General features: G+C 40.7%; 1 protein-coding gene across 2 annotated transcripts in view; it reads left to right on the plus strand.

Annotated features, from left to right (window-relative positions):
* The window catches only part of PRKG1 (protein kinase cGMP-dependent 1), a 1213342-nt gene that overhangs the window by 386940 nt on the left and 807482 nt on the right, over positions 1-18920 (plus strand). The gene's annotated exons all lie outside the window — the stretch shown is intronic.

Consider the following 18920-nt stretch of genomic DNA (forward strand, 5'->3'; position numbering starts at 1 on the left):
ATTGGCCTCAGGATGAATGTGGCTAGTTCAGTATGAATTCTCCCCAGTAAGCTCCCTCTAATAACAGGTTACACTGCATTTCCTAATCTTGCCCACAGATCATTTTCTGAAGGTGAAACTGGCCCAATGAGACCATTCTAGGGCTCTGGAGGGATCCGTTGTTATCTTTTAGTTAACCTCAATTTACATTCTTAACCACCCATTGATTAAAGAAGGATAGAAGAAATAGAACTTTATCCAATTTGAATTATACTCTATTGATTTTTTGCTGAAAGATATGATGGGCAAAATATTGATCATGAAATAGGCAATGACTATGACTATTCTTTTTGGAGAATTTGCTGAACCCACCTGTCAATCACTCAATCAATAATATTTATTGATCTCTTACTATAGCACTATATTAAGTGCTTGGGAAAGTACAATCAATACCATTGAGAGACACAAAATCCCTGCCCACAGGATCTTGAATGGGGGAGCCAGGCATTACATATATTAGAGATCTGGAAAATAGTGGAGTGTAAGGATTTGTACATAAGTGCTGTGGGACTGGGGTGAGTGTCAACATCAATCAATCAACCGTATTTATTGAGCACTTACTGTGTGCAGAGCACTGTATAAGGGATAATGCATAAGGGATAATGTTCCGTAGGCATAGCTGATGAAGAGGGGAGGGAGGATAGGGGAAATGAGAGCTTAGTCAGGGAAGGCATCTTGAAAGACGGATAATTTTAGGGGAGTTTTGAAGGTGGGGAGAATGGTAGACTGTTGGATTTGAAAGGGAAGGGTGTTCCAAACCCAAGGGAGAACATAGGCAAGGGGTTGGCAGTGGGATGGATGAGATCAAGATACAATCAGTCAGTCAATTAGTCATATTTACTGAGAGCTTATTGGATGCCAAGTACTGTACTAAGCACTTGGGAGAGTACAATACAATAGAGTTGGTAGACACATTTCCTGCCCACAGCAAGCTCACAGTTTAACTCAAGGAATAAGTTGGCATTAGAGTGGAATGTGTGGATTGGGCTTTAGGAGAATGGAAAGGTAAGGTAGAGGGAGAGAGATAAATGAATGCCTTAAAGTTGATGGTAAAGAATTTCTGTTTGATGAAGAAGTGGATAATAATAATAATGATGGCATTTGTTAAGTGCTTTTTATATGCAAAGCACTGTTCTAAGCACTGGGGGGATATAAAGTGATCAGGTTGTCCCACGTGGGGCTCACAGTCTTAATCCCCATTTTACAGATGAGGTAACTGAGGCACAGAGAAGTTAAGTGACTTGCCCAAAGTCACATAGCTGACAATTGGCAGAGCTGGGATTCAAACCTGTGACCTCTGACCCTGAAGCTGGTGCTCTTTCCGCTGAGCCACACTGGATAGGCAGCATGAGAAGAAGTATGGCTTAATGGAAAGAACATGAGCTTGGGAGTCAGAGGACTCCATCACTTGTCTGCTGTGTGACCTTGGGCAAGTCACTTAACATCTCTGTGCCTCAATTACCTCATTTGTAAAAATGGAGATTAAGACTGTGAGCCCCGGGTCGGACAACCTGATTACCTGTATCTACCCCAGCCCTTAGAACAGTGCTTAGCACATAGGAAGTGCTTAACAAATACGATCATTATTATTATTCTAGGCAACCATTGAAGGTTTTTGAGGACTGGGGTGGTATAGACTGAATGCTTTTTCAGAAAAATGATTCAGGCAGCAGAGTGAAGTATGGATGGAGAGAGGAGAGACAAGAGGCTGGGAGGTCAACGAGGAGGCTAATGAAGTTGTCAGGGCAGAAAACCACCTCTCTACATACATCCCTATGGTGAAACAATCATATCAGCTCTTTTCCTAGTAATCATTACTATTGTTATTATCATTGTTATTATATGTGTTATTGTTATTATTGTGACATGTAAATGCTTACTAATTTCCAAGCACTGTACTAAGAGCCGAGATAGATGCAGGATGATGAGGTCAGACACTGTCCTTACACCATGGGCTCACTGTGTAAGAGGGAGGGTGAAGAGGTATTTAATCACTATTTTGCAAATGAGAAACAGTGAAGTTAGGTGACTTGTCCAAGGTCACACAGCAGGCAAGTGATGAAACCAACAGTAGAACTCAGGTCCTCTGATTCCCTGGCTCGTTCGTGTTCTCTCCACTAAGCATGCGGCTTCCATGGTTGTAATTGATGAACAATGAATGTGCTTGTTACAGCTCCTGGCATAAATACCAGTCTGCTGAATCATAGGACAGGATGATAATTTGAAAAGTAAATTAATCTTGGAGACAGCCCCATACCTAAATCATCCCTGAAAAAGAAAGCTACCTAATGCAGGCTTCAGCATTTCCAGAGATAAAGAAATCAACTTTTCCTTGATAATATGTTTGAGTGTCTAACAACCCTAATACTCGGGGACAGGAATTACTCTGCCATAGAAATGATTATACTTGGAGAAATAAAAATAAATTAATTTATGAACAGGCAGATGGATGGTAACTATTTTTCTCTCTCATAGATATATGCAGAGAGAGTATATATATATATATATATATATATATATATATATATATATATAATGTGTGCATGTGTATGTATATATCAATTAATCAGTTAGTGGTATTTATCAAGTCCTTTCAGTATACTTTTCTGCTTGGGACTGTACACCAGAAAAAGTGGACATGATCTCTGTCCTCAGGGAGCTTCCATCCAGGAGAGAAAAATCTAACTGATGTGAATATGTATTTGTGTGTGTTTGTATCCTATATAATGCAACTATGTATCTGAGATGAGTCAGTGGCATTTATTGAGCACTTACTATGTGCAGACCATGGTACTAAGCACTTTTGAAATTATGGTACAACAGAATAGGTAGACTCATTCCTTGCCCACAGGGAGTTTACAATCTATAGGATAGTTGTTGGGCACATCAGAGAAATCCCTTGCACACTGGTGAAATTAAGTAAAAAACTTTCCACAGGAACGTTGGTGATCAGAGGTGTGGATTGATTTCATTACATGTTACCGAGGCTCCCCTCCATTCAGGAAAGTCCTGGTTGGTACAAACTGGGGGCTCGCGACACCAACACCTTACACAGACTCACAATCACAACCCCACATCACCTTATACACACATAGGCTTACATTATTGGAATAATTTTTCCCTAGTTCCCCAACAGTGTAGGAGCCAAAACAAATAATGAACATTCGGTAATGGCAGTTCTGAGTCTAATTCTTTCATCCATTCATTCATTCAGTTGAATTTACTGAGTGCTCACTCTGTACAAAACACTGTACTAAGAACTTGGGAGAGTACAAGATAACAACAAACGGACACATTCCCTACCCACAACGAACTTCCAGTCATTTAAATTTTTGGTTTGGAATTCAGCAGGACTTTTCAGTGGGGTTTTTAAAATTTATTTATTCATTCTATCATATTTATTATGTGCTTACTGTATTCAGAGCACTGTACTAAGCATTTGGAAAGTACATTATAGCAATAAACAGAGGCAATCTCTGCCCACAAGGGGCTTACAGTCTAGAGTGGGGGAGACAGACATCAAAACAAGTAAACAGGCATCAATATAAATAAATAGAATTATAGATATATACATAAATGCTGTGGGGCAGGGAGAGGGGGGAAGAGCAAACGGAGACAAGTTGAGGTGACATGGAAGGGAGGGGGAGCTGAGGAAAAGTCTAGGAAGGCCTCTTGGAGGAGGTGTGCCATCAGTAGGGCTTCGAAGGGGGGAAAAGTGATTGTTTGGCAGACTTGAGGAGGGAGGGCATTCCAGGCCAGAGTTAGGACATGGGCCAGGTGTCAGTGCGAGACAGGAGAGATCGAGGCCCAGTGATAAGGTTAGCACCAGAGGACCGGAATGTGTGGGATGGGATGTAGAAGGAGAGAAGGGAGGTGAGGTAGGGGCAAGGTGATGGAGAGCTTTAAAGCCAATAGTGAGGAGTTTTTGTTTGATACGGAAGTTAATATGCTACCACTGGAGAGTTTTGAGGAAGGGGGGTGATATGCCCTGAGTGTTTCTGTAGAAAGATAATCCAGGAGCGGAGTGAAGTATGGTCTAAAATGGGAAGAGGCAGAAGATTGGGAGGTCAGCAAGGAGACTGATGCAGTGATCCAGTCAGGATAGAATGAGTGATTGTACTAATGTGGTAGTGGTTTGGAAGGAGAGGAAAGGGCAGACCTTGGTGATGTTGTGAAGGTGAGACTGACAGGATTTGGGAAGAGGCAGAAGATTGGGAGGTCAGCAAGGAGACTGATGCAGTGATCCAGTCAGGATAGAATGAGTGATTGTACTAATGTGGTAGTGGTTTGGAAGGAGAGGAAAGGGTAGACCTTGGTGATATTATGAAGGTGAGACTGACAGGATTTGGTGAGAAACTGGATATGTGGAGTGAATGAAAGAGTGGAGTCAAGGATGACACCAAGGTTGCAGGCTTGCGAGATGGGAAGGTTGGTTGTGCTTCATGGTCACAGTGATGGGAAAGTTCGGGAGAGTACTGAGTTTGTGAGGGAAGATAAGGAGCTCTGTCTTGGACATGTCGATTTTCTGATCCTTACCTCCTAATTTTTCAAAACTTTGACTATTACCCTAACCCCTCTACTTCTTTCACTCCAATTCTTTTTCAACACCTTTATCCTTCGAGTTCTAGGATTAAATGTCGATGAAGGGTAAAGCCCCGTCACCTCTTCAATTGCTTTATCAATCTGAAAAAGAATGAGGGGTGAGAAATGCAGTCCTCTATGTACAGTGAAGAGTTCTTAAAAAAAGAGCAGTGACCAACTGATCTGCACTGAGGATAACATATGAATAAAGTACATTTGAGTTACTGGAGGAGGACTGAGTTTGACCATGAAGAACAATTCCCTAGTTAAAATGGTAATTTACATAGATTTCTATGTGAGATAATTTATGCTCATACCCTAATTTTCTAGAGTAGAGGTGACTAGCTGACTAGTATAGTTTAAGTCCTCCATGGAAATTACCTTAGTTAAATTTAACCCAGGGTTTGAAAAAAAAAAAAACAGACTGCCTAGAAGAAGCCAGGAAGGATGACTTGTGAGAATCATTCAGTAGTATTTATCGAACACTTCCTGTGTTCAGAACACTGTAGTAGCACTTTGATACTATGATAAAAGGGGAAGATGTGCTCCTGCCCCCAAGGTACTTATGATCTAATTAACATGTAAAGTGAAACCTTATGAAATGACTTCCTTTCAAATGAAAGGGGTCTGGTTAAAATCTGAAAGAAAATCTCTCCCCTTCCCTGCCAAACTTTCTTTTCCTGTCAGCAAATGCATTTCTTTCCCTTCCCACTAGAGAGCTAAAGAAAAATAGAATTTGAATGACTTTTTACAAGACAGATGGGTCCTTTTCAAGTAGTAGATTTCAAATGCATTTTCAAGATAAGAAGACATATGTCTAAGTCCTCTTTTAATATTTTAGCATGGTTTTATTTAATTATGCTAACAGAATATACTGCAATGATAGAATATCATCACCATGTTCCTGTTATGTTCCTTTCACCTTTAAGTACTGTAACAATGCGTACACATGATTTGCTGAAACGAAAAATCAGACTAGAGAGCACCTGATAGATTAACAACACAGGAGCCTAAATTTTTCAAATGAAAGATTAAAAAATTAAACTTTTCATGTGCCAGTTTTTTCTAAAGGAAAATATCAGAACTGTTTTATATTTTTCATGATTTTCATTATTTAGTCTCCTCTCCAATGATTAATTTTATTATACTGTGGTTTATGAGCGCGAGGTTTCTAAATTCCTCTGCAGATATCTCAAATGCTAAGTGCACAAGACTTTTGGGAATTACATTATACTTTATTTTTCCATCACTGTATCAGCTGTCTTCAGCTGATATTTTGCCTGGAGTTTATTATAAACTCCAAATCTTCCAGTCAGACTAAAACTAATTTACTGGATTGGAAGCTCCTTGAGGGTAGGGTTATATCCACCTATTCTATTGCACTGGCCTAAGATCTTAGTACAGTATTCCACACACAGTAGGTGCTCAGTAAATACCATTGTTTGATAACACAGTTTAGCCTAGCTGCCACAGTTTCTCGGTTCCCCTGCCCTTTAGCATAGTTGATTGCATTAAACAGGACAACACAAAACACTTCTTGAGGTGAAACTGCTTGGATAAAATGACTGGGAATGGAGTTTTACATGTAATTTGTCATGTTCACAGATTTCTTCAACAAAAGTTAGATCCACGAACTTGCCGCAATTTTGTGTTTCACTGTAACTCCAAGTTTCAATCCTTTTATCTATCTCTCTCTGTCCTTACCAATTCATTGTATTGTTCTCTCATCATGTGTTTGATTTTTTTTACTTGGCTGTCCATATCAAAGAAGAATTTCTTAGACCATTCTTTTTCTAAGGTTTGCCTATGCTTTCTCCCTGCTTATCTATGATACACAATTTCACACTTCATTTCAATAAGATACACCGAGAACAAGTCAGACCAAACATTTAGCTCTTAGGTCTCCCTATAGTCTTTCTTACTCTAAAATCTTAAAGTACTTAGAGGCATCTTGCCAGAATGATGGAAACACAACAGTGTGAATTTAAGTACCCTCACAACCACATTTAAATTTTAGGTCACTTCAAGTATTTTGACTGAATTGAAACCCTGTTGAAGAAGCTTCCTATTATGGCTTCTGTTGCTATTGTACCTAGCTGTTTTCAGAGGATAAAGTAGCAATTCACTCATTCAATTGTATATATTGAGTGCTTACTGTATGCAGAGCACTGTAATAAGTGCTTGGGAGAGTACAGTATAACGATAAACAGACACATTCCTTGCCCATAGTGAGCTTACAGTCTAGGGGGGAGACAGACATTAATATAAATAAATAATTTGCAGATATATACATGAGTGCTGTGATATATACATGAGCAGCATAGCCTAATGGTTGGAGCATGGGCCTTGGAATCTAGAAAACCTCGGTTCTAATTCTGGTTCTACCACTTATACGTTGTGTTACCTTGAACAAGTCACTTCACTTCTTTGTGCTTCAGTTACCTTGTCTGTAAAATGGGGATTAATATTATGAGCCCCATGTGGGAAATGGACTGTCTCCAAACTGATTAGCTTGCAGCTACCCCAGTACTTAGTACAGTCCCTGGTACATAGTACACACTTTAATTAATTAATTCATTCATTCAATCGTATTTATTGAGTGCTTACTGTGTGCAGAGCACTGTACTAAGCGCTTGGGAAGTACAAGTTGGCAACATATAGAGACAGTCCCTACCCAACAACGGGCTCACAGTCTAGAAGGGGGAGACAGACAACAAAACAAAACATGTAGACAGGTGTCAAAATTGTCGGAACAAGCAGAATTAAAGCTATATGCACATAGTTAACAAAATAAATAGAATAGTAAATGTGTACAAGTAAAATAGAGTAAAAAATCTGTACGGATGCATTCATTCATTCAATCATATTTATTGAGCGCTTACTGTGTGCAGAGCACTGTGCTAAGCACTTGGGAAGTGCAAGTTGGCAACATGTAGAGATGGTCCCTACCCAGGAACGGGGAGGAGAAGGAGGTAGGGTGGGGGATGGGGAGGAGGAGAGGAAAAAGGGGGCTCAGTCTGGGAAGGCCTCCTGGAGGAGGTGAACTTAACAAATACCTTTAAAAAATGACTGATATAATGAGAAGGTGGCCCTATAATGTGCTTTTCTGACGATATCAACTTGGAATTCCAATTTTCTTTTCCATTGTAAATTGTTCTTTAACCGTGTCCCAGCAAAGAAGCTCACCAGAAGTGGCCTCTTCTTTGAGTTTGAAGGCCAACTATATAGAGAGAGCACACACACAGTAGGCCTAGTGTATTTCTTTATCACAAAAGATGCTGTTGGGTTTCATTGAATCTAAAACTTAAAAATAGACTTTTGAATAATCGTTTATCAAAAAAAAATGCTGTCACGCTCCTCCAACGGCGGTTTAGCTAGGGAGCATCTGTGTTTCAGAAAACCCAAGTCACTGCTTTCAGTGCCTATCATCAAATTGTTTTACGGTAGGAACGGCCCACACAATCATTCAAACAGAATTCGATTTACTAGCTCTACATTACCACCGTCATCTGGTGTCAGGGGCCTGGCTGTTCCCACTGTATAAGGTGTCTAGAGTAATAAATCATGCTTACTGATCCTGAGCCTAGAAGTCTGTGTTCCAACTGACAGAACGATCTCTAGCTCGATACACATTTCAGACGTTACAAGGAAAAGATACTGGATCCATTCTGCTACTCTGAAATTACAGGCTTACTTTCATGGAGAAGCAGCGTGTCTCGGTGGAAAGAGCACGGGCTTTAGAGTCTGAGGTCATGGGTTCAAATTCCGACTCTGCCAACTGTCAGCTGTGTGACTTTGGGCAAGTCGCTTAACTTCTCTGTGCCTCAGTTACCTCATCTGTAAAATGGGGATGAAGACTGTGAGCCCCCCCATGTGACAACCTGATCATTTTGTAAACTCCCCAGAGCTTAGAACAGTGCTTAGCACATAGTAAGTGTTTAACAAATACCATCATCATTATTATTATGCTATATAAGAATTTCTTATTATGACAATTTTAATCCTTTGCGTGACAAGTCTTTCTCAATCAAACAATCAATCAATCGTATTTATTGAGCACTTACTGTGTGCAGAGCACTGTACTAAGCGCTTGGGAAGTACAAGCTGGCAACATATAGAGACAGTCCCTACCCAACAGTGGGCTCACAGTCTGGAAGGGGGAGACAGAGAACAAAACCAAACATACTAACAAAATAAAATAAATAGAATAGATATGTACAAGTAAAATAAATAAATAAATAGAGTAATAAATATGTACAAGCATATATACATATATGCTGTGGGGAAGGGAAGGAGGTAAGATGCGGGTGATGGATAGGGGGACGAGGGGGAGAGGAAGGAAGGGGCTCAGTCTGGGAAGGCCTCCTGGAGGAGATGAGCTCTCAGTAGGGCCTCATTCCACACACATATGCTTCTCATTCATTCATTCAATTGTATTTATTGAGCGCTTACTGTATGCAGAGCACCGTACTAAGTGCTTCAGGCAGATGCTGAGGAAGGCAGAGGAGAGGGAGTGAGTAATCATGTGCAGGTATTCATGCTGGGCCCACCCTCCCCATCAGGGTAAGTGTAATAATGATAACAATAATTTTGGTATTTGTGTTTACTTTGTCCCATCCCCTGGAGACAGGAGAGAGCTCAGATGGGATTCATGTGTTTGTGGCTCACTGGGCCTTGCTTTTCCTTTGCTGTATTAGCAGATTGAAGTCAATGATCCATGTGGCAGACATTTATGACTGATGGACTAGCCCCGACAGCTTGCACAGCATCAGTTGGCAAAAGAGCGCTTTTCACGACAAGGACAGAAAACCCAGTGAGTAGGCTCAGACACAAGTATCCATATTTCTGATGGGAATGTAAGTGTCCCACACCCAGGCAGAGGAAGTCTCTCTAATGAGAGAACCTAGCTGCTAGAGGTGGTGTCCTTAGAGACGCTGTTCCACTGCTAAATAATAATAATAATAATAATAATACTAGTAATGATGGCATTTATTAAGCACTTACTATGTGCAAAGCACTGTTCTAAGAGCTGGGGAGGATACAAAGCGATCAAGCTGTCCCACGTGGGGCTCACATCCCCATTTTACAGAGGGGGTAACTGAGGTACTGAGAAGTTAAGTGACTTGCCCAAAGTCACACAGCGGACAATTGGCGGAGCTGAGATTTGAACCCATGACCCAAATATTGCAGTCCGAAACATGATAATGACCCAGTACTCCTGTTGAGCAAAGTACCGATGCCAGAGAAACAGTGTGGCCTCATGGACTGAACATGGACCTGGAGTCAAAATGATCTGAGTTCTAATCCAGGGTCCGCCACTTGTCTGCTGAGGGACCTTGGGTGCAACAGCATTGTACTCTCACAAGTGCTTAGTATAGTGCTCTGCACACAGTAAGCACCCAATAGATATGACTGACAACTTCTCAGTACCTGTTACCTCCTCTGTAAAATGGGGATTAAGACTGTTAACTCCATGTGGAAGAGGACTGTATCCAGTGTGGCTCAATGGAAAGAGCACAGGCTTGTGAGTCAGAGGTCATGGGTTCAAATCCCAGCTCCACCAATTGTCAGCTGTGTGACTTTGGGCAAGTCACTTAACTTCTTTATTTTATTTTGTTAGTATGTTAGGTTTTGTTCTCTGTCTCCCCCTTTTAGACTGTGAGCCCACTGTTGGGTAGGGACTGTCTCTATATGTTGCTAACTTGTACTTCCCAAGTGCTCTGCACAAAGTAAGCACTCAATAAATACGATTGATTGATTGATTGATTGATTCTCTCGGCCTCAGTTCCCTCATCTGTAAAATGGGGATTAAGACTGTGAGCCCCACGTGGGACACCCTGATCACCTTGTATCCTCCCCAGCGCTTAGAACAGTGCTTTGCACATAGTAAGTGCTTAACAAATGCCATCATTATTATCCAACGTGATTAGCTTGTATCTAGCTCAGTATAGTGTCAACTAGTATATATGTAACAATGATAATAATAATGATGATGGTATTTGTTAAATGCTTACTACATACAAAGCACTATTCTAAACACTGGGGGGATACAAGGTGATCAGGTTGTCCCACGTGGGGCTCACAGTCTTAATCCCCATTTTACAGATGAGGGAACTGAGGCACAGAATACCATAAGAAAAAGAGAGAACTTGGAGAGGAATCAGAGCCCACACCTAATAAGCTTATTATTGAGAAACGTAAATGCAGGTGTTGGCAGTGATGTTGTCAAGTTAAATCATAGGAAGTGCATTCAGCTATGGAGACCTGTATACCGTTTCTGTTCCCCTGCCAAATGAGCGGTCCCTAAGCTCTAAACACTGGTGTAGTATTGATGATGTGATGTTTTATGTGTGGTTCTTGGAGGATATTTAAATTACTTCTATTGAACTGAGCCCTGGACTGACCATTAGTCAATGTTACCAGGATGGATTCCATGAAAACAATTCAGTGATCAACAATTACTCACGGCAGAGTAAATAGGATTTCAGCTCTTCCTGATCCAGGGTAGTGTGGTGCTTTAGGAGCCTGTGATGTCACATGCAGACCAGTTTTACTAAGTACTTATATACTTACTTCCGTACCGCACTAAGCACTTTGCTACTCTCCTATCCCACAGCATGTATGTCCATCAGTTCACCATAATAATAATGATAATTCCTCTATTTGTTAAAGGCACTGAACTAAGTACTGAGGTAGATACAAGGTAATTGGGTCGGGCACAGTCCCTGTCCCACATAGCGCTTACTGTTTTAATCCCGATTTTACAGATGAGGTAACTGAGGCACAGAGAAGTGAAGTGATTTGCCGAACATCACAGAGCAGACAAGTGGCAGACCTGAGATTAGAACCCAGGTCCTTCTGACACCCAGGGCCATACTCTATCCACTAAGCCACGCTGTTTCTCAAATCTATCATATTTATTGAGCACTTACTATATGCAGAGCACTGTACTAAGCACTTGAGAGAGTACAGTATAACAGAGTTGGTATACATGTCCTCTGCCCACAATGAGCATATCATCTTATCAGCTGCTTCTCTCTACCTGTACTTTGTCTTAATAGATCTTTCTCCCACTAGATTGTAAGCTCTTTGAGAGCAGGATTCGTGACTTCCAACTCTATTGTGTTCCATACCCAGTAAGTGCTAAGTACCGTAGATTGAGAGATTGATTGATCAATATCACAATTGGGTAGTTAGTCCCGTATCATGAGAAGTAGCATGACATAGTGCATGGAACACGGGACCGGAAGTCAGAAGGTCATGGGTTCTAATTCTGACTCCACCACTTGTCTGCTGTGTGACCTTGGGCAAGTCATTTCACTTTTTCTTTGCCTGTTACCTCATCTGTAAAATGGGGATTGAGACTGTGAGCCCCACGTGGAACAGAGATTGTGTCCAACTCAATTTGCTTGAATTCACAACAGAGCTCAGAACTGTACAAATACAATAATAATAATGGTCATTATTATTATTATTATTATTATTATTATTATTATTAACTTGCTGAAGATTTTCCCTGATGATTGAGAGACAAATGTTACTGCTAAATTTTCACAGTTCTTTGCCTTTTGTTTGAAAATGAAGTCAAAAAACAAATCTGAAAAGCCAGGAAGACTTGATTACTAGTAGACCAAGAATGCTGCCTTCCTCATCATCACCATCAATCGTATTTATTGAGCGATTACTGTGTGCAGAGCACTGTACTAAGCACTTGGGAAGTACAAGTTGGCAACATATAGAGACAGTCCCTACCCAATAGTGGGCTCACAGTCTAAAAGGGGGAGACAGAGAACAAAACCAAACATACTAACAAAATAAAATAAATAGAATAGATATGTACAAGTAAAATAAATAAATAAATAAATAGAGTAATAAATATGTACAAACATATATACATATATACAGGTGCTGTGGGGAAGGGAAGGAGGTAAGATCGGGGGGATAGCATTAAGCTGCTGACCAAATGAACTGTCTTCAGAGTGGCAGTAGTGTTCTGTCTCTGATATGACTGTCTGGCACTCACCAGAGGATTGTAAAGGATTTGTTTTATTTTTGTGGCAATTTCTTTTCTCCTGACATTACATTTGCCTCTTGCAAATTGAGCTGTACGGACTAAATGGAGAGTGGGCAACAGAAACAATAGATTTTCCTCATCGTTCACAGTGCAACCTAATCTAGCCAGGATTGAAGGAATTCCATAAAGATGAGTGCTTTGGGGAAAGATGTGTGCTTCCATGTGACACCACTGCTCATTAGTGGGCTTGCTCTGAAGTATTTGTTCTTGTTTAGTATTCATTGAGTTCCAATAGCGCACTCAAAGAGGCTGGGCAAACTATAGAGGCTCTCTCAGCTCTCATCGACTTGGCAAACAATGAAAATCTGAAGCAGTGTCTAAGATGTGTTGATCTAGACAGACTTAAAGAAAAGTCAAGTGGATTTTAGTCTAAACCATGACCCTCAAGTACAACTGACTAGAAGGTGAAATGTTTTCCTTCCCCGATGGGTTCTTCCTTTTCTTACTCTGTGGATTTACTAGAATTGCTGAATCCAATCACAGATTCAGATAACTGTTCTTCCTCAATATCATCCAAAACGTTTTCATCATTTAGGGGCCATTAAGAAATTTATTTGAAAAAAGGCCTTGTACCTGAGTGTCTACCTTCTCATCTACATTTTTGCATCTAAAAAGTTTAAATTTTAACTGGTAGAACTTTTTTAGCAAAATCCCATCTAATGCCTTCAGGGTCAAACTGGAGGCGAGGTTAGGGAGTGAAGGAGGAATCCCTTTAATCAATCAATTTCTTGAGCGCTTACTGTGTGCACAGCACTGTACTAAGTGCTTGTGAGAATACAGTACAATAGAGTTGGGAGACATGTTCCCTGCCCAGGGGTGTAGAAAATGTTGAATTTAACGTAGAAAACGAGAAATTGCTGTCTTGGAAATTACAAAGTAACGTGTGGAGGGAAGGGTATCGTTTCCTCTTTTCAACTGGATTCTTAATAAGGAATCCAAGCAGGGAATGAGTAGATGGACTACTAGCCATTTCATCTTGGCCTCTGGTCCATCTCGGGTTTGCAGTGCACATCCAAAGTTCCTTGGAGAAGTCATAAACACAATCATTGGAAGGTACTCTATGGATGAGAAGTGCACACTTCATTCCTAATTCAATTGAAGATTTCTTGAAGAATTAAATTTGGATTCTGGAGTATAGTATTATGAAGATAGAATAGAAAGCTCTCTCTTTGGCAAAGGCTGAGTTATGACTGCATTTTCAAACTTCTCTGAGCAAATGCACAAACTAAGCTAATGCAGAAATATTAAATTCAGGAGCCAATTTTCCAAAGGAAATTTGTCATCAATGTTATTTATTGAGCACTTACTACTTGCAGAGTACTGTACTAAGAGCTTGAGAGTGCAATACAATATAATTGTCAGTCATGTTCCCTGACCACAACAAGCCTACAGTCTAGTGGGGGAGAGAGATATTAATATAAATAAGCTGTTTACAATATATAATTTAAAGATATGTACATGTATATGTATGTGAGCCTGTAACTGTTCATTTAGTTCTGCAAGCCCACCTGCTATTTGAATATGTAAGATGGGGAAATTTAGAAACCTGGAAATTCTGCTCTAGCACTGTGTGTTTGCATCTCGCCTACCCACATTTTGATAATTAAGTGAATTTTCTTTCTTATCGGGATCCAAATATTTGGCTACTGCAGACAACTGTTTTCTCATCCTGTATGTCTCACTGTGTGTTTTGACATACCTTGGCTGCTATGAAGGTATCCTGATAGATGCTGCAAGACTCTCCTATTTCTCCCTGGCAGAGGATGTGGGAAACATTTGGGCTTTATCGAAAATAGATTCTGCAACAGTTGGAAAGAAGTAAATGTGACCTGGTAGTTAGTGAGCTCAGTATACTGTAAAAGAAGTCAAACAATCGGCTGCTGTCCAGCCAAATACGTTTCTGGCTTTTGCCATCACGGCAGGACACTCTACAGTGTTAACACAGTGTTTTCCATGCACCGTGTTTTTCTGCGGTCTTTCTGGTTGTAGGCTCTTGATATGCTTTCTTAATGAGCCAAGTTCCTCTGCTAAAATTTTATATTTCTGTTGTCATCCCTGCCCAGCCCTCTCTTTCTTCCAGTATTATACCTCTCCCTGAATTGGGCTAATGTGGCAACCATCATGGTGGATATTTACAGGATTGTGGATCGACCCCAACTCCCCCTTCCTAGTGCTTTAGAATTCAGCTAATGAAATCAATTCGGAATCAGCAGATGTTTCTGTCTGAGCTCATTGAGGGGTTTATGGATCATTTTCCCTTATCCTTATGGAAGTTAAACCCTGCCTGAGGTGCACAGAAATGTGTTGATCCACCAGGATTTCAAATCACTCTCAGAAGCATACGGTCTTTTCATTACCATATTCAGTCATTTTATTGGCAGTCAAGAATCCAGCCCAGATTATGCTCAGATTCTTTGAAGAGCCCTAGCCGACTTTGAATGTACTTCCCTGGAAGGCTAACACTAATAGAGCTCATTTAGGGAAAACACCATTTGGTTACCTTAGAGGATTCAGAATTCTCAAGAACACACTGAAACTGGCATCAGCAAGTTCTTCTAGTCTGGTAAAATGGAGCTTTTGATTGGAATCTGTTGTATTTAGCATCCGAATTCCTTGCCAAAAGAAAGTATTCCCCAAGAATTTCATTCTGAATGTGAATGTCTTATTTGTGTGGGAGAAACCAGAATGGTTGAAGTAATTTCCATTCAGGAAGAAAGAGACTCATCCATCTGACTACCTCAGTACAGAGCAGGAACAGTTCTTGAAGTTTGGACAATCTTTCAGGGTTTTTTTGACAATGCGTATATTTTCCTGGAGAAATTAAGCTTGGAATCCCCAGCAAAGTTTTCCATTCAAGAAAGTCTGATGTAGTAGCACAATCACTTGTCAAGCATTTGAACTTATAAATAGTTTTCCAGCCATTTACCTACAGTGTTGAGAAAGTATAGAAACTAGGTGCTACTTACTTCAGGGACCAGTCAATCAATACACTCAATCAATTGTATCTTTATGGGCAAAGCATTGTACTAAGCACTGAGAAGAATGAGGACCTTGGAAGTGAGTGTGTAGCTAAAGCTAGTGGTCAGGACTATCTACTCGATGTGAAGAGGAATGGGCAGCCATTTGAGGTTTTTGAGGTGCACTACTCACTGTTTTAGGAAAATGAGCTGAGTGAATTCTAGACTGCGCGCCTGTTGTTGGGTAGGGACCATCTCTATATGTTGCCGACTTGTACTTCTCAAGCACTTAGTGCTTTGCACACAGTAAGTGCTCAATAAATACGATTGAATGAATGAATGAATGAATTACAGAGTGGCACGGCTGAAAAGGGGGTAAAAAATCACCTTGCCACCCATGCATTCTTATACATTGAGAGACTTTAACTTTGACTTCCCTAGTCCATTGTGAAGGTTTGCCTGTAGAGTCTCTGAGTTTTATTTTTTTTTCAAGCATCAGACTTTTCTTTATGTGACTGAGGGGAAAACCTTATGTCTGGCCACTGTTGCATAGTTGAGAGACAGTTCCAGAGGCAGCAAGCTAGGACATTTCTGACTCTCCTTGGGTGCTTGCCTGAACAAAACCTAGGGCTTGAGAGGGAGATGCAGGAGATTTCTCTCACTAGTGCTCCCAGAAAATATCTGTTCCATCCTGTTTAGCATACAGTACAGTTCCAAGACAACAGTATCACTAATACAGGCATTGAAAACTAAATAGGAGTAGGCACAAGTCAAATTGATAATGAACCGTTACCCCCTGTAGCAGATTACATAAGAACACAAGCCAGCCCTATTCCCTGTTGGGCAGGAGCAATAGTCCATTCAAACCACTACCCTGTCCTTGACAGTAGCAACATCTTTGACCCATACATCAACCCCAATGGGCTCAGCTTTCATCAGAAAGCATCTCTGATCTGAGAGAATAGGTTCATTAAATAAAAGATAAAGGAGGGAGAATTCTCTAGGAGAATTCAATAGGACCTCAGGAAAGGTATCTCAGGATATATAAATGGTTATTAATATTTAAAGCAGTTCTGCAATGTTAAGAAGCAGCGTGGCTAGAGAAGCAGTGTGGCTCAGAGGACAGAGCATGGGCTTGGGAGTCGGAGGTCATGGGTTCTAAGCCCGGCTCTTCCAACTGTCAGCTGTGTGACTTTGGGCAAGTCACTTAACTTCTCTGTGCCTCAGTTCCCTCATCTGGAAAATGGGGATTAAGATTGTCAGCCTCATGTGGGACAACCTGATTACCTTGTATCCCCCCAATGCTTGGAACAGTGCTTTGCACATAGTAAGCGCTTAACAAATGCCATCATTATTATTATTATTAAACCTAAAAGAAATCCATTAGGAGGGGCTTAACTCCTCAGAGCCTGCAAGGTAGGCAGTGAAGAGTGTTGATGCAGGATGGAGCAGTTCCTGGGGAAAAGAAGACTGGGGACCATTTTTCCCATAATCATAGAGCAGAAGGTGAGAGAATGGAGAGGTCAGGAAGATGAAGAGATCAGAGTCCAATTTGCCTCTCTTGTCATATCAGTATTAACAGCAGAAGAATTTAGAGTATGCTTATCATGGGAACAACATTGCACTAAGCCCTTAGGAAATGTAACACAGAAGGAGGAGATCCAGTCCATCTCCTTGGGAAATGTAACAAATCCAGTGTGGGAGCCAGGCAGACCCGTAAGGCAAGCAAAAGGTGAAACACCCTCTGATTTTAATCTCAAAGTTTGGTCACTGTGCAGGTCCCCATAAGGACACTGGTGGGAGAAGGGAACAATATGATTTTGCTATATCACCAATGAGGGAACTTTTTTTTAAGCCTGTATCAGTGCCAGATGCCAGTTGTTGCTTGGAGACTGATTAACCTGTGGCTTTGACCAGGTTTTCGTGATTTAAATTCCCTACTTTAAGTGTGATGAGCATTTATAGTAAAGGGCATTCAACTGGGGGAGTTCTTAATACAGTGAGTATCAAGGCAGCATAACTTTCCACAAGTCTTTACTTCATTTCCATAGAGATGCTATGCCAACAGCATAAATTGTGCAATTAAAAAAAACAAACTAAAATTCCAGGCATCCGTAATATCAGTTAGCATTTCTGTTACTTCCAACTCAGAAAAATTTGAAGGATTTACTACATTATGGATCAAGTTATTTTTTTTTTATCCTTGGCATTTGTAGCATCTGTTTCTGATCTTGTTTTAAGGATTCAAATTCTAGTTTTGATTTAATGTTATAGTAAGCTCACAGTGACATAGAAGTAACATAGAAGATCCAGAGATTTAGGCACTACCTCAAAAATTCTTTGTAGTGAAATACCTATAATGCATACACACACACACACAAATGCACACACACGGATGTACCCTCAGTTTAGTCACTTCCCATACTGTCTTTGCCTGCCTAGTTCTCCAAGATGGCAGCAGCAATATTGGCTAGTCTTGGCCATGGCTGGGCCATACAGAGAAACCCTGTTTCACTCAAATGGATCTAGTGAGGAGGAAATCAGACCTCTCACTAAGCCTGCCAACTAAAATGGGGATCCCACGCAATCAATGGGAGAGTGGGAGAAGAATTCCAGGAAAATGCAGAGCTAATGCATCTGGCTCTTCCTGCTGTGATGGCTGTGGTCAGCCTGGCTATGCACACTCCCGACCACCACTCCCCACCACAAACTCACCAAACCAGGGACAGAAATAGCAGAATCCCCCCAAAGTCATGGCAAGAAAGGGCTTCCAGCCTGTTTCCATGACTACCTACAAGTGAAGAACGGCCAGCCTTCAAGCCTTGGTGTGAGAAGTTAATTTAGGAGAGAGGTCCTGGTGTTGTGAAAGGGCAGATTTTAAAGGCTAATGGAGGACTGCTGATGGAGAAACTGAGAGTGGAATGGGGTAGAGGAATAGAGTGGCAGCTTGGCTATATTGGAAATACTAGCTAAATTTGAAATAAGTAAATGATAGATTTAACATTTCATCTACATTTTGAAGATGTTGTTAAAAGTCAAGTTCATTAAAACCAGAGAATGCCACCCCATCATTCTTTTTCTCAAATTTTATTCATTTTGAATACCTAAGATTTTGTGAAATGAATCTGCTACCAGAATCCAGATCTAAACATCCAAGACTAATCCCATATACATTAAATGAACTGATCGGTATTTTTTTTAAGAAAACCTGGACATATACCCCCCTGGGGCAAGTCTCTGATAATTTGCTGTTAGTGACCCCAAGTACT

This window comes from Tachyglossus aculeatus, chromosome 3, assembly GCF_015852505.1.
Source record: "Tachyglossus aculeatus isolate mTacAcu1 chromosome 3, mTacAcu1.pri, whole genome shotgun sequence".
Lineage (NCBI taxonomy): Eukaryota > Metazoa > Chordata > Mammalia > Monotremata > Tachyglossidae > Tachyglossus > Tachyglossus aculeatus.